The 23,708-nt window shown below is 45.0% G+C and overlaps 1 protein-coding gene across 1 annotated transcript in view; it reads right to left on the bottom strand.

Annotated features, from left to right (window-relative positions):
- The window catches only part of LOC146195071 (uncharacterized), a 90,459-nt gene that overhangs the window by 6,607 nt on the left and 60,144 nt on the right, over positions 1-23,708 (bottom strand). The gene's annotated exons all lie outside the window — the stretch shown is intronic.

A 23,708-nucleotide genomic window follows, 5' to 3' on the forward strand; every position in this document is an offset into this window, starting at 1 on the left:
GGCAGTGGCCCTGAAAGAGTTAAGCTCAGTGGAAATTGTGAACGCACTCATGTCCATTTTCGCACGGGTTGGGTTTCCCGCTGAAATACAGTCAGATCAGGGGACTGTTTTCACCAGCGCACTGACTACAAATTTCCTGGAGAAATGTGGGATTAAATTAATCCATAGTTCAGTGTACCACCAGCAGTCCAACCAGGTGGAAAAGATGCACTCGGTAATGAAACGCATACAGAGAGCCCTGTGTTTTGATCGCAAAACTGACTGGGATGCCTGTTTGCATGCAACAATGTTTGCGCTGAGAACCGTGCCTCATGAGGCCACGAGGTTCTTGCCGGCCGAAATGGTCAACGGCCGCTCCCTGCGATCGCTACTACGCTTTCTTCGGGAATCGCGTGAGGGCAGGGAAGAGAACCCTACGGTGGTCGAATACGTGCTTGCGCTGCTTGAAAGGTTGCACAAGGGGCAGGAGCTCGCGGGATGCGAAATGAGTAAAGCGCAGGTGAGGGCCAAACAGTGCAATGACCGAACAGCGAGATCATGCTATTTTGAAGCTAAAGACGCGGTAATGGTGCTAGAACCGTCCCAGAAAAATAAATTGGAAGTACAATGGGCGAGCCCAGCGGAAGTCATTCAGACACTGTCCGACACGCGCTGTCTAACTAGCCTGCCCGGAAAGCGAAAGATAGAGCCACGTTAAATCTAACGGCAATGCCGATGACTTAAGTCGATGCTTTTGGTGTTATTGATAGCATCGGCGAGTCTGGCTTTGGTATGTTTTTTTTCCTGGCATACGTTTGCATTATTACCATTTTTATTTTAATCTTGAACATTGTGTTTGTGTGAATGAATAATGTTCTGGTTGTTTCAAGTGCTGGCGAAGACAAGACAGATGTTGACGACTGGCTGGATGAATACGAGCGATGCAGCCGCAACAATCATTGGGACGCGACCATCATGCTGGCTAATCTGATATTCTATTTGGCGGGAACCGCTCGCACATGGTTTCAAAATCACGAGAACGAGCTAGTGACCAGGGAAATTTGCAAGCAAAAGCTTCACGACTTGTTCGGAAAGCCCATTGGACGGGCTGTCGCAGCCAAAACCGAACTTTCGTCTCGCGTCCAATCCACCACGGAGTCCTACCTGGCCTACATTCAAGACGTGCTCGCGTTGTGTCGCAAGGCGAACAGCTCCATGCTGGAAAGTGAAAAGGTGGGGCACATCCTCAAGGGCATCGCAGATGACGCGTTCAACATCGTCTTCTACATGGATTGCTCTACCGTCGAGTCGGTGCTTCAAGTTTGCCGAAGATTCGAGCAGGCTAAACGACGCCTGGTATATCGCTTTGAGCGCCTTCCGAACACGGCAGCCACATCATCCTGCGATGATCTGGCTCCTCTGCAAGAGCCTTCTCAGTCCGCAACAATGACTAGGATCGTCAGGCGAGAACTCGAGGCATTAGCTCCTGCACCATTCCCCTCTCCAGTGCCTGACACCGTGGCCATGATACAGGCTGTTGTCTGACAGGAACTTTCCAACGTTGGTCTTTCCTCCAACCCCGTACCGCCCTCGTCACCTTCGCATCCTGTTCCTGTAGTGGCTGCTGCAACCACTAGCCAAGCTCCCCCACGTCGCTACGTTAATCGCAATCCTGCAGAGTGGCGCACCTCAGATGACAGGCCAATTTGTTTTATTTGCTGTCGAACCGGCCACACTTCCCGTTATTGCCGCAGTCGCACCTTCCCCACACTTCGTTCCTATTACAACGCTGACCATCGGTACTACTACGGACCTCGACGCTTCCCTGCCCAACCTGAACTGCTCTGCCGCGCATATGATGGACCTGAACAATTCCCTGCTCACCCAGATGAACCTCACACCGAAGCTGTCTCAAGTGTCCGTCACTCCAGCCGATCTCCATCTCCACGGTCTCGTCAATCTCGTTCACCGCTACCTCATCGCAACTCCTCCCCCTTGTACGCCGGCGCCCCCCACTCGGGAAACTAGCGAGTGCAGCGCCCGGGAGTGAAGCTGCATTACCAACCTGGACTGTCAACTCGGAACTGACCCTCGCACCCAGACGTAACCTCATTGACATTTTTGTGGACGGAGTCTCAGTTTCTGGCCTTATGACACTGGCGCCTACATTTCCGTCCTCAGTTCCTCGCTCCGTCAACGCCTCAACAAAGTCCTCACACCCGCTTCCTCATCAACCGTTCGTGTTGCTGATGGCAATACAGCTACTGTGATCGGTATGTGTACTGCGAGAATTACCATTGCCGACCGCCATATCCCTGTCCTATTTACAGTCCTCACCAGTTGCCCTCACGACATTATATTAGGACTCAACTTTTTAACTGCACATTCCGCGCTCATTGACTGTTCTTCTGGACTGCTTCATCTGGACTTGCCACTCTGTCCTGACGAAGTTCGTCGTTACATTGCTTCTTGTGACCGGTGTCAGCGACGGAAGAAGCCCTCGGCTATGCCTGCTGGATCCCTGCAGCCGATCGACATCCCAGTAGACCCGTTTTCCCAAGTTGGCCTTGACCTCCTCGGGCCTTTCCCACTTTCTGCGTCGGGGAATAAATGGATTGCAGTGGCCACGGATTATACTACGCGCTACGCTGTCACCCGAGCGATACCCACCAGCTGTGCAACTGATGTGGCTGCGTTTCTTCTCCATAACGTCCTCCTGCTCCATGGTGCTCCACGCCAGCTGCTCACTGACCGTGGCCGTTGCTTTCTTGCTCGATTAGTGGATGAAATTCTTCGGTACTGCTCCATTAAGCAATATTTTACCACCGCTTACCATCCACAAACGAACGGCCTCACCGAACGCGTCAACCGCACGCTCACGGACATGCTCTCTATGTATGTCTCGGATGATCACCGTGACTGGGATATTAATTTGCCGTCTGCAACGTTCGCGTACAATTCCTCTCGTCACGACACAATGGGCTACTCACCGTTTTATCTTCAGTACGGCCGCGACCCTCCCCTTCCTTTTGACAGCGTATTGCCTCCCACCGCTAACGCCAGTTGCTACGTTCGTGACGCCATCTCCCGAGCTGACGCAGCCCGTGTTATTGCTCACCGACGACTGGCCTCCTCCCAAAATTCTCAAAAACGGCGCCATGATTCTCGCCACCGGGATGTCCACTACTCTCCGGGCTCTCTAGTCTTGCTCTGGACTCCCGCTCGTAAAGTTGGGCTGTGCGAGAAGCTTTTGCCATGCTACGCAGGACCCTACCATGTTTTACGGCCAGTCACTCCTGTGACATACGAAGTCGCCCCTGTACATCAGCCGCGACAGCCCTCCATGCCACGCACCGAGATTGTTCATGTCGCCAGAATGAAGCCTCCAGTAGTTCGTCCTAGTGCGCACCGGGACTGTGCTTTTCGTGGGGGGGTAATGTGACATATATGCCCTGCATCGCTGGACGTAAAAGAAGACAACGATCGGAAGGAGTGACACAGAAGACGACAAAGTGGCAGCAACGTTCAGTGCTAGAAGAAGGTTAACGCTGCTGTGATTCTGTGCTTTGTGTACTGCATCATCCTGGACTAACCTTCGTGCACTAACCTTGCCACGTAACAATATGATATCACAGGAAAAAAGCAACAACAATGCATAAGAAAAGACACTTCGTCCTGGAGTAACATTCCAGAGTGGAAACAATGGCTTAATAGTGACCCATCTCAACATTCAGTTCTTGTAAGTCACAGTGAGCAGAGGCTAGCGAAGAAAAGCTTAGAACATGATAATACTTTAAAAATGCAGCATAGGTAAATTATACAGTTCCACAATGCGAACTTTTTCTAGCCATGATCAGCAGATACATGACATCATGTAAGAATTTCTAAGAGCACAACAGATGATGATGATGGATTTTAATGGCGCAAGGGCGACTCAGGCCAAAGAGCGCCAAACTCAAGGTTAATGGTGCACTCAAGTTTATATGATGGAATAGTTGTGATTTTTCATGAAGGGATAAAAAACTGGTGTATAGGGCCTAAAAATGTATTCGCTCTGTAATATCGCTAAAAACAATGGTGTATAGGGCCTAAAATTCATTTGTGATATATAATGGATGCGCAATGTATAAGTAGATGTATTAAAAGATCTCATCCGTCCTCTCAAGGAGGAGCGGGCTGAGACCCACGTCGATAAAAAATTTCATGTAAAAAGCCTACTTGTGATAAAAATTTAAGCACCTGTTTTAAAGGAAACATTGGGTTGTCGCCAATAAAAATGGATGGGTGTGCAGGTATTTGATGAGTGAACAAGGAGGGAAAATGACGTCTTCTTTCTGGTTCCAGTTGTGCACATATGATTAAAACATGTATGACAGTGAGTCGATCACCACATCTCGAGCAGTGTGGTGCAGGAGAGTTGGTTAAAAGATATGTATGGGTTATGTATGTGTGGCCAATTCTCAGCCTGCACAGGGCTACTTCTTTAAATCTGTGTTGTTTTTCTGTGGTGTACCTGCCTATTTTTGCCTTTATTGTGTGTAGTTTATTTTCTGATGCTGCGTCCCATTCCTCTTGCCATTGTTGTCGAATCATGTTTTTTATGTGTGGTTTGAGGTCATGATAAGTTATCTTATCAATGTCTGTGTCATTTCTAAGGGCAGCTGAAGCAGCTAGCCTATCAGCTGCCTCATTACCAGGTATACAGCGGTGGCCTGGCACCCAGCACAGTGTAATTTTAATTTCTTGTTCATGGGCAAACATAAGGGTGTTATAAAGAGAGTTCAGTACTGGGTTCTTATTTTGCCATTTCCAAAAGGATAGGGACTTTAAAACACTGAGGGAGTCTGTGTAGATGATCGACGTCTGTATTTTATTTCCTATAATGTGTCTCACAGCTAAAAGGATACCATTGCATTCAGCGGTAAATATACTAGTATTTCTGTTCAGGGTTTTTGACTGTGAAAACTGTGGTCCATGTGCTGCACAGGAGACTTGAGCAGACTTCGAAGCATCTGTGTAATATTCATCACAAGTGTACTTCTCCTGAAGTGACATGAAATGCTGCTGTATGGCAATAGGGGATGCATGTTTGCCCACTTCAAGAAACGACAGGTCGCAATTAACACCGTGCATTTCCCAAGGAGCAATTAGGTCTTTTATGGAAGTTGTATGAAGACTGGTAACCGAAACATTCAGGTATTCAATGTGCGTGGCAACTCTGATTGGATATGGTGGTGTTAGAGATGGTTTTTTTGAGAAAAGTGCTGTGCCAGTTTTGTCAAGCAGGAGCCGACGACATGGATGGTCCAGTTGGCATAGTACCTTCATAGCATAAGTTAGAGAAGTAAATTGTCTCCTTCGTTGCAGTGACCATCGGTTCGCCTCGACATAGAGGCTAGCAATTGGGCTAGTTCGGAAAGCGCCTGTAGCGAGGCGAAGGCCGAGGTGGTGCACGGGATCGAGCAATTTTAGCGCAGAGGATGATGCTGACCCATAAACCATCGAGCAATAGTCAATGCGTGATAGAACTACACTATTCAGAAGGTTCAGAAGGCAGTCGCGGTCTGTGCCCCATGACCGGTGAGAGAGAATTTTTAGCAAATTCATCGCTTTGAGACACTTCAGTCGCAACTGTTTTATGTGGGGAATGAAGGAAAGTTTTTCGTCAACAACTACGCCAAGAAATTTATGTTCTTTTTTAAAGGCAAGGCTCTGGCCATTCAGTGTAATGTTGGGGTCAGGCCTGATGCCACGCTGCTTAGAGAAAAGTACACAAACACTCTTTCCAGAGTTAAATTTAAACCCATTGTCATCAGCCCACCTGGACAATTTGTTTACACCTAGCTGAATTTGTCGTTCACAGATGGCCAAGTTGCAAGATTTGAAGCTTATCTGGACATCATCAACATATACAGAACAAGAAATAGTTTTTGGCAGCACGCTTTTTAAAGAGTTCATTTTGACTACAAAAAGTGTGCAACTGAGAACACCACCTTGAGGGACACCATTTTCTTGAATGTACTGCTTTGAATACGCATTGCCAACACGAACTTTGAAGGTCCGTTCAGACAAGTAACTTCGAATTGTGCTCAACATGTTTCCTGTGATGCCAAGAGAGAAGAGGTCGCGGATGATACCATAGCGCCAAGTGGTATCATATGCTTTTTCAAGATCGAAAAAGACAGATAAACAATGTTGTTTATGTGCAAAAGCATCCCTTGCATAAGACTCAAAGGCAATGAGCTGATCAGCTGTTGATCGCCCAGCTCTAAAACCAGCTTGGTTTTGATAAAGAAGACCATTGTATTCAAGGAAATGGAGAAGGCGACGATTTACCATTTTCTCAAAAAGCTTGCAAAGACAGCTGGTTAGTGCGATAGGCCGATAACTAGCAGCAAGTGTGGGTTCTTTTCCTGGTTTTAATATTGGGATGATGATCGCTTCCTTCCATGCTTTAGGAAAGCGTCCTGTGGCCCATACTTTATTATACAGGTAGAGTAGGGTTTCAACAGTGTTCACATGCAGATGCCTGAGCATTCCATATGTGATCCTGTCAGGACCTGGAGCTGTGTTACCACATGTGTCTAGTGCAATCTTCAGCTCCTGCATGGTGAATGGGCTATTGTATCCTCCTGAGGATGGCCTTTTATCATGTATGTGCTTCCTCTCCTCTCTTGCCTTGTGCCGCAAAAAGGAATCTGTATAGTGTGCTGAGCTGAATATGTATTCAAAGTGTTGCCCTAGTGTGTCTGCTTGATGTTCAAGAGAGTCACCACTGGTGCTGACAAGGGGCGTTGGGACTGTGCTATATCCTTTAAGTGCTCTTATCCTGTTGTGAACTTTGTGTGCGTCAGAATAGGAGTTCACTGAAGACAGGAATGATGACCAGCTTTCTCGCTTGGAGATGCGTCGAATACGCCTGCCATTTGCCTTTGCACGCTTAAAGGCTGTTAGGTTTTCGGCTGTGGGGTATCGGCGTAGTTTCGACCATGCCCTGTTTTGAGTTTCACGAGCAGTCTTACATTCTGCATTCCACCAGGGTATTCGTTTATTTCGTGGCTTACTTGACGTCTGTGGAATGTATTTTTCTGCTGCCTCTATGATGTGCAGCGTGATTAAGCGTTGAGTTTCATCAACGCCTAAGTCAGTAACTGATGAACTGGCCAATGATGACTGTTCCCTGAACATCTTCCAGTTGGCTGCATTTTCTTTGAATTTTCTGGGATTCGACACATTTTCATTTCCGTTCCCAGTATATTTTATTAAGATCGGAAAATGGTCACTTCCGTATAGATTGTTAATGACAGTCCACTCTGTAGCTGCCAGGAACATCGAGGAGCCAATGGCTAGGTCTATGGATGTGTAAGAGTTATAAGCTATATTGTAGTAAGTTGGCTGTTTCGTGTTTAGTAAGCATGATCCCGAGGACAATAAGAATTTTTCGATTAGAACACCTCGGGAGTCCGTTCTTGTACATCCCCATAATGGGTGGTGAGCATTAAAGTCTCCGACCAGCAACCAAGGTTCCGGAAGTTGATCAATCAATTTTTCAAAACTTTCGCTACTTAGCTTATAAGTTGGAGCAATATACAGGGAACATACGGTTGTTATTTTGCCATAAACTAAGCTTCTGATTGCCACTGCCTCTAAGTCTGTGTTGAGTGAGATGTTTCGAGAGGGGATTGATTTTTGTGTTACAATGGCAACGCCACCAGAGGAGTGAGAGCTGCCTTGCCTGTCGTTCCTGAATACATTATATTGCTTAAGGAAATTTGAGTCTGCTGGTTTTAAATGGGTTTCTTGCAGACAAAGTATGTTTGGCTGATAGTCCGCAAGAATTTCATATATATCATCTAAATTTTTAAAGAGTCCTCGGCAGTTCCAATAAATGAGGAGCGCCATAATTAAAAGTTATTTAAGGGACAAGTTTAAATTTAGGTTTGTAGGTCCTTGGGACCTGTTATTGGGACTTTTCCCTTTCTTTTTCGCTCCAGTGAGCTTTGCCGCCTAGGCAGCTGGGGTGAAGAAGTTGTGTCCATCGCATCTTCAGATGCGGTGGACGACTGTGCAGAAAGCACAGGATTGTCAGTTTTAGGCCTCGACTCATGGGTCGAGGCCTTTGGGCCGGCTGACCTGGGGGTCCGCGCAGCCAGCTTTGCGGGTGGTGGTGGAGTAGCGCTAGCTGACTCCACCGAGGGCGCAGGTGGCGCTGCCCTGGAAGAACTGTGTGCTTCCTGGGCAGGTGCCAACGACCGCTGTGATGCCGCGCCCTGCTGCGTCACAACGGAGTATTGTGGCTTTTGAGGAAGAGAAAGCCGCTTTCGTGCCTCTCCGTAAGATATGTTTTCGGTGACTTTCAGTGTAATTATTTTTTTCTTTTTTCCAGTATGGGCATGAGCGTGAATAAGCTGGGTGGTTACCTTCACAGTTTGAGCAGAGAAGCAGCTGTTCTTCGCAGTTGTCTGTAGGGTGTTCGTGCGAGGCACACTTTGCACATGTGAGCTGGCCACGGCAACTCTGAGAGCCATGGCCATATTTCTGACATTTGAAGCAGCGGCGTGGGTTAGGGATGTAGGGCCTCAGTTTTATCTTTGTGTAGCCTACTTCGACTGATTCTGGGAGAGTGCTTGCAGCAAAGGTGAGTACAATGTGCTTTGTTTCTATCTCTTTGTTATCTCGTCTGATCTTTATCCGGTAAACATCTGTGACATTTTGTTCCTTCAGGCCTTCAAGAAGTTCTTGTTCACTGACGTACCTAAGATCATCATCAGAGATGACTCCTCGGGCAGTGTTTAGTGATCGGTGCGGGCTAATCTGTACCGGTATTTCTCCAAATGATTCGACTGCACTTAGCTTCTGATACTGATGGTTGTATATTAATTCTAGTAGCAGGTCACCGTTTCCAAGTTTCTTTATCTTATAGCCCTGGCCAATGGCCTCAGTCAACGTTCGAGAAACAACAAATGGGGACACAAGTCGTGCAGTGATTTCCTCGTGGTCACTGTGGACCACGTGGAAACGAGGAAAGTTGTTTATGTTCTTTGAGAAGAACATGGTGGTCTCGGTGCGCCCCCTTTTAGAAGGAGGACGATCGGGGTTAAGGTGTTTAGATGCCATAAAAAGTGTATTTTTCGGCTGCAGTGCCAGCCACCCACCATGGAGCCCAACGAGGGGACGGGACAGAAATTGTCTATTCCTGCCCACGCCAGCTGTACACCGCAACTATAACCCAATATGGCGTAACTCAGGGTAGCTAGCCACACAAGGTTAACCCTCGCCGCCTGGAAGTAGGAAGAAATGAAGAAGGTAAGAGAGGACAGGACAGTTCTAAGAAAGAAAATAGGAAAGTGAAAGATGGAGGGGAGAACAGGAAAAGGCGACTGCCGATTTCCCCCGGGTGGGTCAGCCCGGAGGTGCCGTCTATGGGAAGCGTGGGCCAAAGTGGTGTGTTGCCTCCGCCGAGGGGCCTTAAAGGTCCAAACACTCGGCATCGGCTCAACCACCAGGATCCCCTTTTCCCCAGACACGACGATGCCACGCACGGCTAAGCGTGGGTGCTCGGGGTCCGTGGTGTCGCACAAAACACACAAACACCTGCTTTAACAGGTGCCCCCTGCGGGGAAGAGCACAACAGAAATAATCTGTGAACTGTTAAGTTTAACTGAAAATACAGCAACCTAAAGACACACTTTTAAAAGCGCTCTTAATGCACCAGAGGACTTCAAATTATTTTTTACTACCAGGACTTTTTTGAATACTGCAGAATATATGTCACAATGACGGGCTGAAAGCATCTCCATAATTAAAAAATACATTAATAAAAAGTCACTGTGGCAATAGCAGTATATGATTAGAACTGGATGTAAAACCACACAACGGGACGTTAAACCACACAAACCAAACCAAACCAGTTAACCAACACATCATGCATCCTTTTGCAGTCCAAGAGAACTCGACGCCAGTCTGCTGGGTCATCATCAGACACAGATGATGACCTGTGCTCAAAAAGTGAGCTCCGGGAAATGAAGCGGCAGAAAGACTTCTGGAGATCCCATGCTCAAGAGCTGCAAGTAGGCAATTCCTTTTTAAAGGAACACATTCAGAGCTTATAGAAGTGCCTTGAGAGCAAAATTTTTGGTGGTAAGGTTGCGTGCTGATCTACTCTTACGTGTTTCTGTTGATCCTGCATGTAAATTAGTCTAAAAGTGAGACCTCATGTGCTTTTTGTCTGCTCTTCATTATTACATGAAGTTGAACGAGCAAAAGACCTTCAACATACTGGCAGTAAAGGCCCAATTATAAGATGTTTTTGAAACCATAAATGGGTTGCACAATATGTTTCAGTTTTCATGATGTAGCGGTAGTTTCCATAACGCAATATGAAGCTGGCAATAATAAGCGGCTAATGATAAATAGGAGCCAGATGCAGCTGGACTGCTTCAACTGGCATCGCACAATTGGGCCGGTATATGGGAATGGTCAGATAATTAGTGCAGCCAAATTAATCAGATGTAAGGTATCGCATATTGCACCTGTGCTCAAGCTGCATAGGCATCAAAACAGCTGCCATGGTTGAGTTCAAAAAGCACTGAAAGCCTGGTGTTCAGCTAATTCACTTGTCGCATGCTGTTTTGGTTGTAATTATAGAAGGTAGCCTCAGCACTCAAAGGTGAGACCTGTGATGTGCAATCTATTCCAAAATAGGTACTATGTGTAAAAGACATTCGAACTTGAGGTGTTATTCTTGAAATGTTATTTTTGTTGCAGCACCTTCTGTAATAGCTGCCAGACAAAGCTCAATAGAAGGTAAGCAGTTAAGTGAATTTTGTAATATTCCACATTGCCAAAACCATTTCGAAGCTTTAGTATTATTTTATATATTTCACTTCAGAAGCTATGGAGATTTGAAGCATGCCTTGGAGTCAAGTTCCTCTCTAAGTAACATTTCCTTTTGCACTGCCAAATCATGATTTTAATATTCTCAAATGTTCTACAGCACCATCTTCTGCTGAACCAAGGCAAAGGGAGGAATGGCAATGCAGGCTTGAAAACCAGCATGTACTTACAGCTTTAGGTAGGCAACAGGTTCAGATAAGACTAAATATATTAGTTACATGCATATAGCATGAGAAGAAGTCTTACTTAGTTTCTTCCCTCATGTAGTTCCAAGTGGAGACTTCATTTACATGAAAGACGGTTCTGCGAGTATAATATTCTGAACAGTTATATAAACATTTTTTTAGTTGTTTTCATGCTTGACGTTTTGTTTTCAGCAGGGTTCTCCCCAGAAAATTTTGAGAAAGACATTTGAGGACTGGTGGGAAGGAGGGAGTGGCTATGTAAATGGCCTCATTGCGTTTTGAGGACACTTCATCGCATGGTGTGTAGCCCGTGTGGTGAAGCATCCTCAAAACCAAAACGCAACGGTTCCACTGAACTTCGCGTACTTAAAGAGCAAAGAAAGCACATGAGTGTAAGAGAGAAAATGGTGTGATGCCATCCTAGAATAAAACTAAAAGGCCAGTGACGTATGCTACAGTCTCTCAAATGGCATGACTGGTCATATCAGTAAAAAATGTTGTTCTAGAGTATAGCAAATCTGAAGCCCGAGAGGTGGGCAGTGGTGAGCGCATGGTTGGAGAGGTTGCCGGTCAGCTTCAGAGATGGGTGGCAAAAACCATCGTCACCCACCCTGGGGAGAACCCTGCTTTTCAGGTATATATTTAACTCACATTAGTTAATGCAGCTTTTTGGAATAATTTCACAAGTCTGCAGGCTGCAGTAGAATGATTATAATTTTTTTTTGTTCTCAAGGGTAAGACTGTTTAAGGCAAAGCTAGGAGCCAACAGTCTACGAGCCCAAGGTAAACAAGGGGACATTTTTTTTCTTTCATAGTTGATATTCACCAGAATTAGTAGTGATGATTTTAGATATTAAATGCAAAGCGGAAGGAACACAATGTGCACTGTTTTTCCTTCCACTTTGTATTTATATTCTTTTTCCTTAAAATCATCACAACACTAATTCTGAACAAAATGAACTACAAAAAAATCCCTATATGTTTACCTTGGACTCGTAGACTGTTGGCTCCTTTATTTTGTCATAACGACTTCAATTTTCTGCTTACTGTTTAGGCCAGTTGCAGAGGAGCAGATGGGCAGATCATGATTGTTATCCATTTTATGCAGAGTAATATCAAGGAGCACATATTGCTCAAGTACTGTGTCAGAGCACTGTAAGCTAAAGTGTGCATTCATTAAACAGTTCCATACTTGTTTGCTTTTAGGTGGCTTGCACTGGCACAGACATGTGCAGAACTGTGGTGTGAGGCCACCACTTGGGGTACATGTAGCAGATGAACGTTCACTTTTGTTTTGCTTAGAGTACAGCTGTTGATCTTGAGCATTTACTTGTTAAAAGTAGCTGCTTTCAAGCAATCTAGCTTGTGTTGAGTTGCGTACTACGTTTTTTTCTTGTGTGACTTCAAGTAAACTATGACCAAAATTTTTGTTCGTTTTCAGTTCCACCTAACCAAAGGTATAATATTAAATGGAATTGCAGCTGAAAAATTTTTGCTCAACAAAAAGCCCACATTGGTGGTCAAGGACACTGCCCAAGCCATATGGGGCACTGATGTACTAATGGAAAGGAGCGTAACGGGCACGACTTACTCGAGGAAAAATGCATCAGGGGAGAAGCCCAAGCCCCCATTGACATCAGAGAAACTTCAGGTTGTGTCAGGTAAAGCTGGTAAAATTATATTACAACTTAATTTGATAATCATATATTAGTGGAGCAGACCTATGCTAGCTTATTAGCAAAGGCATGTCTAGTTCTTTCCTAAACCTCTGCATCAGCTAGCATTTAAATGTGGTGCATTTCAAGATATATTTTTGCTCTGGTAGATGCATGGGCATTGTCAAGGGGGTGCAGAAGGAGCACTTGCCCCCACCAAAGCCACACCAGCCCTTGCACTCACTCTCATCGCAAGCCACTTTCACTTGTACTTCCTTATTTTCCCCCTGTGATCAATGTTTATTTCGACCCTAACAAAAAATAATGAAAGGGGATTGTTTCTTGAACCCCCTCTCCTCCCAACAAAATCCTGCCGAGGCCTATGGGTGCATGTGACGCTTGACTGCAGAAAATGGCATGCATGACCGCTGGATTTGGGGACCTCTTTTGTAAATTTGGCCAGCTGCAGACATTTTTTCAGCAGTACAGGTTTTCTATTGTTGAACAGCAAAACAGTGCTAGTTCAACTGATACGGCATTTGTGTTTTGCAATACTAAAAATTGAATTTTCTCCTTGTAGCAACACTATAGCACCGGGGTGCCCTGAGGGCAGTGGATATTGCCAGCACCGAGAACGAGTTGACCCGCATTCTTTTAGAGAAAATTCAGGACATCCTGAAAGCCAAGCTACGCAAGCCTGTAAATGTGTGTGGTACAGTCAGCCAACTGAACCAACCTACAACAGCTAGCTGGTCATTGATCAAGTGGTAGTCAGCCTGGACCTGGCTCCTAAGGAAAATAAAGCATGCAATTTATTTCACCTGTTTTTTAGCTTTTTGTGTGACTATTTGCCGGAAGCATCAGCAACTGGTTCCAGTAGCTACTGGTGCCAGTAGCCAATGGTTCCAGTGGGCACTGGGAATCTGGCAATAAACCACTACTACTGGAACCAGTAGAATACCAGTAGCATACCAGTAGAAAATTTTCACCTGGGCATAAACCTGTTGTTGAGTAAGTAATGGTTGTTAAAACCTGTACGCACTTTCATTGCAAAAATAGTTGAAAAGTTTCACCAAAGTGACGCATGGTTTTTGTCATGCAAGTGCTTTATAATTTATTGATTTTTCTTTAAGCTGGACTAATGTTCGTGAATGTAATTTTTTTCAACACCCTCTGGATCCGGACCGTTAAGTTTTTATCTTTTGACTGCTGTCATATACTAAAAAACATTAGGTCCAAGTTCCTCAAGATGAAGACTGTTCAGGAGAAATGGTAAGTTCATCCTTCCAGACTTCCTGAGGTACAATGACAACTTTTCTGCTTTAACCATCCATATTTTGTTTCACTAACGTTTTGCCTTCTCACAGACTGCTGTACAAAATCCAGGAAGAACAGGGTACTTTCAGAATGGTGAGGTGCCTAACCAAGAAGCACCTGTGGCCAACAAATTTTCAAAAAATGAATGTCTGCAGGGCTGTCCAAGTTTTTTCCCCGTAGGTAAATTATGCAGGCATAACTATTAAAGAGGTTAATTAGTTATTTAGAAGAATGAACAAATAATTTTTGTTCTCATTTAGGTCACCACAGTTCTAGATTTTTGCAACAACATGGGCAGAGCCTTGGAGCTCCTGGCTTCCAGAATTGCCTGCCAACCATGGAATTCATGGAATTGGTGCACAAATGGTTTGTGCTTCATAATATTAGGAGCACTACCCTTCACTGGATCAGCAGAGATGCCTTGAGGATTTCATTTTATAGTGCAGATGACGAGAGGTATGTGATTGGCTGCCTTGCTGCTGACCTTATTTTACTATAAGAAGCATAGCTTTTTATAGTTGAACGAACCCCAGCTTCCAGCCTAAGGCCTATGGAAAGCACATTTCTTTATTACGGCTACTGAAAAGCCCATTGCCGTTTCTCTTGTGACATGCACTTATTTGCTATTCTACAATTTTATTTTTATTTTTCAGGCTTTCGTGGTTCGAGAATGACTTTCTCAACTACTTCAGGGAATGGAAAGAAGCCATATCGTATAAGATGGAGTTCCTCTCTGAAGAGACCTATGAGGCATTGAGAGTGACAACCATGTCAACAGTGCTATGCACAAGGTTCCTCTTGAAATCAGGATTTCATTTTGTGCTGACAGCAAACTCTTCAAGTGACGATGTAGAGTCACTATTTTCAACAGACGCCTATACAGCCTTATCGTCCCTGCAGAAAATCTTGGTCACTGGTGTCGTCCATGCTTCCTCCAGTGCCAATGTTGGGAGTGCGGTGGGCTCGCTGGAGAAGGAATCAACACTCTTTCCTGTTCCTGTGAAGGCCACTTCCGACACTGCAATCAAGGAGCTTGTCCCTCATCTTGCTTCACTGGAATGCTATCCAAGTATGCAAAAAAGTGCTGAATCAACCGATAATACTTATTGCTCTGCTGAATGTGTGCTTGCCGTTTCTAAGTTGAGCATGAAATTCTAGAATGCCTGGTGCCAAAAAGTAACTCGAAAACTGAAATTCCCAGATACCAAGAGTTAAGGATACTGCTTTTCTCCCATTATACTTAGCTGCTTCAACAGTCTTTCACACTTGCTATGAGCCTCAAAAAACTAGAATAACCTAAAGCTAAATTCAAGTACTGACCCCAAATGACCATCAGGGTCAGTGAGCGAGAAGATTAAAGGCAGAGGCCTTATAGAAAAGGAAAGGATATTAATTCCACACTTAGCAATGCCTGAATAGTGCCTTCTGAAGGACGCTTTCACCAAAGCAATTGCTGTTTTGAATCCATTACAAACTGATCCATTCCATGAAGTAAGAGCATATCACTGATTTGTTGATCATTGTGCTTGCGAGTGACTTATTTAGAATTGAACTGCTACAATGTAGCATTTTGAAAAACAAGCGCCATTACGTTCTAATCTACCATCATTCTTGCAGGCGCCCCTGAACCTAGCCTTCGAGCCAGCACGCTGGCCATAAGTGCTGGCTTCCTGGTCAGAGCTGCGCAGGATAGCATTCAATGTGAGGGCTGCCTCAACAATTTGCGGGCTCCAGCCTCGCATTCGACCACTACTGCCATCCTAGCAGGCATGGACAGGGGAGGGCTGTCATATCCTACTTTGGCATTTGTAGGGCTTGTCAGCCGCCTCAAAAAAAGCTGCATCAAGCCTGGCTCCTTTCCTTGTTGGGGGGCCAAGGCCACTTAAGAAGTTCGCAGACCTGGTGCTGCCGTCGCTGAGGAAGAATCCACTCTTCGTGTGCTCCAAGGACACAATCGAGCCTCACAGAATGGCGCTGCTAAAGCTGGTTATCCAGAAATCCACACGGCCATTTTTGGCGAATTTCACCTCCGACCTTGCAGAAAAACAAGCCAAACAAATGTATTTTGGCTTACATTTGATGTAAGCTAATATCACGCAAGGTGTTGAAAGTGTAAGAACATTCCCGCTGACATAAAATAACTGTCTAGGGCACAAACTCGAGTCTGGCCATGGCTTATTATTCATTTTTTATATATCATTTCTAGAGATTAACAGTCAGGCAAACTCTCCTGATTACAAAACAGGATATGTTGAAGGTGCGCTTTCTGTGAGAACTTTACGTTGTTGCCTGTAAATTTCAATGAGTAATTTTTTAATGATGTTGTTGAAAGGCCCGTCTACTTGTTCAAGTCTTATGTGCTACCCTGCCTTATAAACAAGTGAAAAGACAGGTGCCCACTGCAGGCAATGAGCAATAGTCAGTGTTTTTTTTGTGTGTTACAAACCAGTTGAGATTGTCGATAAAATGCATGTGTACTTAATGTCCTGTTCTTCCCTGCATATACACTGATGTACAGAAATGCCCAGTCTAAATGAGCAAAAATTTGCATAGAATCGCACGAAGCAGTGATGGAAGTGCTGCGCCAATTGCGCCAAACTGCGCCAAAATAAAAATGCTGCTACATGCTGCGCCAAACAGGCATTTTCGTTGGTAACTGAGCCGCACCTGCGCCGAAGCGGCGCTGCAGAAACGTAGGCGAAAAACATCAAGCGTGTGACGAGCCAGTTGGTCCCAGAGAAACCGAAAACATGTCTAATATCATCATTATTGAAAATCTAGTGAAGCCTTGACGTTGAGTGTCCAGGAAACTGGAAGGAAGTTTTTGAGATTGGTGTGGACACAGAGGGCTCCATCACTGACTGGTCAGCAGAAGAAAAAAAATTATTTAGGCTGGGGGCTCGCAGTTTCTATATTAAGTCTGCGGGTTACCTACTTTCAAGTTTGCCCTTTGATAATGGCGTTCTAAAAGATCTTAGATGTCTTGACCTAAGCAGCATAGAAGAAGAAAGTTCAGCTGTGGCGTTTCGAAACTTGGCCCAGCAAGTTCCTGGGGTGATTGCACCCAAAGAAGTCTCGGCTCTGATGGATGAATTTGCATTGGTTTCATCTGAAGCACTGTGCATTGATCCAAGTGAACGACTTGACAGCACATGGCAAAGTGTCTTTAGCATACAAAACAAAAATGGCGGCATTAAATACCCTTTGGTAGGAAAACTTGTAAAAGCCCTGCTTTCCCTTTCACATGGTAGTGCCGATGTAGCGAGGGGTTTCAGCGAAAATCGCCGGATCCTACAGGAGCGCAGCAAGCTGTCCATTGAAAGCATCAATGGATTGCGTGCTATACAGTCATTTGCTAAAAGGTATGACAAGAACATCTCTGCAATTCCAGTAAAACGTGACATGCTCAGTGCTGTGAAACAGTCCTATAAACGCTACCAAGAAAGACTGACCGCTGAGTGTGAGCCAGCTGTCAAAAAAAGCAAACTTGACCATGGCTGCAATTCAACAAAAAGATGTCCAAAGCAAGATCTGCAAACGGAGATTCAGTCAGCAAAAAGGATGCTTTGCAATGCAGAAGCATTGATTGCAAAAGGAATGAAGGCAAAAGCTTTTCATGACATTGAAAGTGGCCAAGAACTACTCAAGAAAGGACAGGAAAGGCTTGCGGATGCTCTGTGCAAGCTTGAAGCTTCAAAAGAAAAAGTGCGGGTTCGTAGAGCTTAATCGGCAGACTAATGCGAAATCATGTGTTGAGTGACGGACTACTTCGATCTTGAATTGATTGTGAACTTCTACTTCTTGTGTGACAAGCGTGCTACCACGATTACTTCTAGTCCACATTGTGCTGCTCACCTTCATTGGCTTTCATCATATTTTTGCCACAAGAACTGGTGCTTTAAATATTGAACTATTTTACCACCATTCTATAACCAGCGACACTCATAATAGTTCGTTTGATATTCATGTTGATTATTGTATGCGTGAAATGTGCAGTATTTTCATAATAAATTACTGTAATTATCAGTGTTTTTGCTTAAGTGTGCTTTTCAGTTTTAAGTCGGAGGCATTGTGGTGTAATTTCTTTGCCATCCGCTCGAAAAACAATGGTTGCTCCAAACTAGCATTTTTTTTCTGCTCCAAAAACACGAATGGCTGCTCCAAAATGGCATTTTTACTGCTCCGAAAACACTAATCGCTGCTCCAAACTGGAATTTTTACTGCTCCGAAATCTGCTCCAAAAAGTAAAATTCTGCTTCCATCACTGCACGAAGTAAAATCATGAACAATATGAAAACTGAAAGATTAGAAAAAAAATGCTTCAGTTCAGAGAAATACACCGTTTCGTACACAGATCAAGTAAAGAAACTGTGGGATATAATGAAAACTTCTCAAAATAAGATGCAAAAAATATATAAACACAATGTCGAATTCACTTCAGAAAATATTTAAAAAAACAAGTCCATAACTTGGTCAATGCAAACAAATCAGCCCTAGGAAACACCATTTATAGAGGTGCCGCTCTATGCTGACCTCTCATTGAGCACTGTTAACGTGATAGGCACAAAGTTGAGTCCTCGGGAGCCGGGTTGCGGCGCGTGGGAAATTCGGGGGCGACGAGCGCAGGTGATGGGAATTGGCCGCAGCGGCAAGGTACGTGAGCGAGCGTTTTTCGCCGTCCCAAAAAGCTCAGCTTATGCCGACGGATATTCACGTGCCTTGTTGGGCTGGTTCCTACCCTCATCGAGCCGAGAGCTTCGTCGCCCGCCCTTGGGGACCTACCAGAAATGGCGGCCTCCGCTGCTGCACCGGCCAGCATAAGCCAACGCCTGGGGCGAGTAGACTAGAAGTGATTACAGTGCAGTATTTTGTACCATAGCTTTCTGTGAACAAAATGCCTGTGCTATAGTGCCGCCCATTCCCTCGAGATGAGAGTGCCCCAGCACGGCAAGCGCAGACCGGACCTCTTTTGGCTCGGGGCTCGAACCCTGCTGTGTCTCCCTGTACGCACGGCGACGCAACACGTAGAACGGCCCACTTTTTGGCTGTATTCAAACACCGGACACGGAGGGATCTAAGTAGACGCCCACAAGCTATACGACAAGGAATTCGAAGAGTTTGTTGGCATGGATTCTGAGAGCTTTGTTTAACAGCACAGCAAGCTGAACGTCGTTCTTGAAAATGATCTGGGCAATACCTTCAGCATGGAAACACCTCTATCGGCAACGGGGATCAGGTATGAAAGAAACAACGCATATTTCTTTTGCAGTTGATGTTGCAACTCGTTTGAAGTTATATTCGTATCATAATTCAAGTATGATATTGAAATCTAAGGTTAAAAAGGGCAAAATGAAAAATGCAGACACAGTTATTCTCAAAACTTCCTCAGTTGGACTTTTCAATATCAGCCTGCTGCGTAAATGTAGTAATAAGGACATGATGGTCCGTCTACTTGCGTAGACTGTGTTCCGCGATTGGCCCTACAGTTATACTCTCCATTGAACCAGTCCAGTCCATTTCCCTGTTGTGAGCAGCGATGTAGCGACCTTGTTAAGTGCTGTAGAAATGTACACCGTAGTATACTTATCCCTTTATATTTCAATGTTTGTGCTAGCGCTTATTGATCATTGAGTATTGGGGACACTAAAAGCAGAGGCTGCCAGGCATTTAGTCATAAAGTACCACGTGCTGCGCGACAGGGCCGGGACAAGTTTTTATTCTCTTCTGTTTACTGTCTTCTTAAGCTCGTGAACGAAATCTAGACTAAAAACTCTTCCCTCCATTTTCTCCTTCATTCTCGATATGCACCATTCTTCGCAAAACCTTTGCTTTTCCCATAAACGTTTTTTCTTAAACAGGGTTCATTACAAAGGGGTCAGAAATTACGGAGAAAGAATGAATGCCTAATAACGGGCATCCCAAAATGTAGAGGAAGCGAGAAAAAAGGCAAGGAAAAATGCTTGAGGATGCGCCATTACAGGAAAGGCAGCGACAAACAGTGGTAAGTAAAAGTAAGTTTTATGGCAAAATATTTTTTCATGTTTCAAGTGTTTGAAGTGTTTCATGTTTCAAGTACAGTCAAAACTCGATTTAACGAAGTTGAGGGGAGCCGTGAATTATTTCGTTAAATCGAGAACTTCGTTAAATTGAATGAGGCATTTCTTGGGCACATAATTCAGTACATTCGATTACAGTAAAACCTCGTTAAAACGTACCCGCTTAAACAGTACTTTCGTTTTAAAAGTAGTAAAGTCAAGTCCCCGACTGAGCACCCATTGAACATAATGCATTTTGCATCCGCATAAACCGTACCAGCTTATCGCGGTCGTATCGGTTAGCACGTACCATTTTCACTTTTCGTCGCACTCGCGCGTGACGAATTCACGCCGGTAGCACCGACCCAAAGGACGGTTCGGCTAGCGGCGCAACAATATTCCCTAAATACCGCCGACGGGACGGCAAGCCACACAGCTAATGACAAATTGGCACCAAAGTTGGTAGCGCAATCTTTGGGGGTCCGTATGGTCATCGTCATGACCCCCCGCGCTACTTTCGAGTGGGTAGCGCAAACACCACGACCGGCGCCGCTAGCGCGTATGAAAAGAAACAACAAAAATTCTTACTCGACAAGAAAAGCCCGAGGGGACTACAAATTTATTTTCCGCCAAAGAAGTCGGTGATCTTTGCCTGCGTGCACTTTGTGAGCAACGGGCGCACCGATTTCTGGGGTGCTGTCTACAAAATAGACCAAAAATTAACACTTTTTCACCTTTATTTCTCGAAAAAAGGTTCGTTAAATCGGGACAGATCACGGAATCGGTTTCGTTATTTCGGGTTAGTCAAAGCATTGAACCCTATGGGCGTCTGAGGGGGAATTAGGATACCTTCGTTAAATCGAGATTTTCGTTAAATCGGGTTTCGTTAAATCGAGTTTTGACTGTATTTTTGTTCGTCGAAAAATACTATTACCCTTACCTTTAATCTATACAAACTACCTGTCAACGATGCTGAAGACTAACTTTAAGTCCAGGCACTGAACGAGTTAATGAAAAAGGAAACAAAAAAGTGTGTGGATGTGTTGCCCGCTTGAAAGACGCCATGAGGCGCAAATTCGCCCAAGATGGATGGCATACGCCGATCTCACAGTACTCGAAGTCACGAGAATCCATATGAAGCTTTTATTTTTTGCCTCCCATAACATTTGAATGACATGCCCGATGTCAATATCTCTCTGTAAAACATTCAAGAAACGGCATGCGATCGCGTTAGCGTCGATTGTGCAGTTGCCTTCTGAATGAGCACACAAGTACAGTGACAGTTTTTTTTATCATTTTTATGAGTTTTTATCATTATTTTTTATCATTTATGTTTATGTGAAGGAGTAGTTCCCGAGGTTGACAAACCAACACGAAGAAGAAAATCTTTCCTTCATAAACAAACACGGCAAAGACCTGCTGGTGAGAGCCCAAGAACTCAAGGTTGCTGTGTGCATAACTGAAGCATATAACGAAGCCAGAGCAGGTTCCCGGAACGAAGATTACAAGTGTGAGTCAAATTAATGTTCTAGGTGCTCTTGTAGTTACTACTAGCACTGTATATCACCATTTTCAGACTGCTTATCAAGCGCCATACTGCAGCTGAAGCCCTGCTTCCCCAAAAGAAAACCCGAAACGGTTTTTCAGCCAGGTGAGTTCCTCAATAGCACGAACATAAAACGTCATCAGCCTACTTACTTTTAGACGCCTCCTGTTTTTCTGTATAGGGGGATAACTGCGAGTATCTGGCAGTCGTAGCTGCTGGAGACCTGTTCCAGCTATTGCTGCAGGCGGCAGCAGTAGACGGCCTTAAAGTGGACACCCTGAACTTCATTTAATCTTTGACCTGCATTTTCGAGCTCTACTGCATGGGTCTTCAACATACAATACGATGCACAGCTGCGACGAACATTTGTTCTATTTCAATTTGCATTTGGCGTTGAACCGTCCTCTTCACCGGAGGTTCTTGCGAAAAGGCTGATCGCTTCAATGAAGACAGTGCCAAAAAACTCAAGTGAAAAGTGAATGACTTTCTGTCTTCGTTGAATGTGTTACTGTAGACGTTCCTTCATAATGGCGACGCGTACTTTGGGGCAACAAGGTAACAGCGCAGCAGCTTCTTCACTAGTCAGTTCTCTCAGTCACGTGTCTGCAATAGGCATGCCAGTGGCGCAAGCTTAGTCTTCGCAGGAGGCGCTGGTAGCTTGCGGGATAATCACGAGCCACATTACGTTTAAGGAATCAGTTTTGTTCTTTTGCACTTATAACTCCGACCGAGATTTGTTCACAGCGTAAAGCGCGGCTCGTATGCAGGTTATTAAGCGACTTGCAGCTCTCGAGTAGCCGCGACCGATCGAAATACGTTTTGTGCAGCGGTGGCTCAAAGCGCGAGCATTTTGCAGGTGCCCACTCCCGTTGTTTTGACAAAGGAGCAGAGAGTTGTGCTATACGAGTGAGGCCTTTTAGTGAGGACTAGGTTCGCTTACGAAACCGTTTTGTCAATTTTGCTGCACGGTGTGGTAGAAGTCCTGAAGAGTGTTTCTGGCTTCTGCGCTCTTCCAGGCTTAACGGCCAACAAAACTTAAAAAACAATATTGGGCATATTCTCTACTGGCATAAATAGCCAAGCATATTTGTGCTTTAACGTACCTGCAAAAGCTCTTGCACAAAAATGCAAGTTAGTAGAGACCCCAATGTGTAAATGCAGAGCACAAGAGTGTGTTGCAGTCTTCACATAGGGCGATCGTTTGCGGCGATAGGTATATGACGTGCCATACTGGCTTCCCACAAGATTCTAGGGTTGAATTGTGCTCCACTGTGATAAGTATCTTGTTGCTTTTTGCCTTCAGAGCTCAGCATATGCAAGCCACAACATTCTTAGTTGAGTTTCGGCATCTGAAGTAGTATTTCCATGCAGAGGTTGCGGTTGTGCGCGGACCACGTGGAGGCAGACTTCAGAGGACTCCTAAGGAATTTGCCAGCGATGTCGTCCGTGGCTATGTGCGCTTTTATATTTATTGTTTAATATTGAAAGCATATTCTTCTGCACGAGTTAAAGTGCTAATTTCAAATCATAGGACTAAGGAAAGTGGAGGTATCTGATTTTCCCTAAGTAGTTGGCGGGCTGCCTATGGGTCGCTAAGTTAAGGAAGACGTGGGGGGCGGGAGGGAGCACATTGTGCAATGTGACGAGTTCAATCACTGGTGCTACGTGGATGAACTGGTTTTGATAACTAAGATGACGCTGGGGAGACTACTTTCTTGTGGAAGCTGTGTGTTAAGTTTAAGGAGACTATTCTGAGGCTGGAAGATTCAGAAGCTCAGGAGGACCCTGAAGGTTGAGAGGGAAAAAAGGATTGCACTGGAGGCACAGGCAGTAGAGCAGGTTAGAATGGAAGGGGCAAAGGCCGACCAGCTAGAGGGGATAGTGCTTCAGCTCAGTGTTGCAAGAGGCGAAGGCAAACGATTAAGCGGCGGCAGCTCCAAGACACTACAGAGAGGTAGGAAAACAAATTTTGGGAGGGCTAACGACAAGCTCGGAATCGCATGAGAAGGGTGGAACAACCCTACGACAGGAGGGCCAACAAGTGAAAAAACGGGCGGCAGTTGGCGCAAGCTGGAGATGAAAGGCTAGAATGTAG

This window comes from Amblyomma maculatum, chromosome 3 (genome assembly GCF_055883805.1).
Source record: "Amblyomma maculatum isolate TAMU_Amacu chromosome 3, ASM5588380v1, whole genome shotgun sequence".
Lineage (NCBI taxonomy): Eukaryota > Metazoa > Arthropoda > Arachnida > Ixodida > Ixodidae > Amblyomma > Amblyomma maculatum.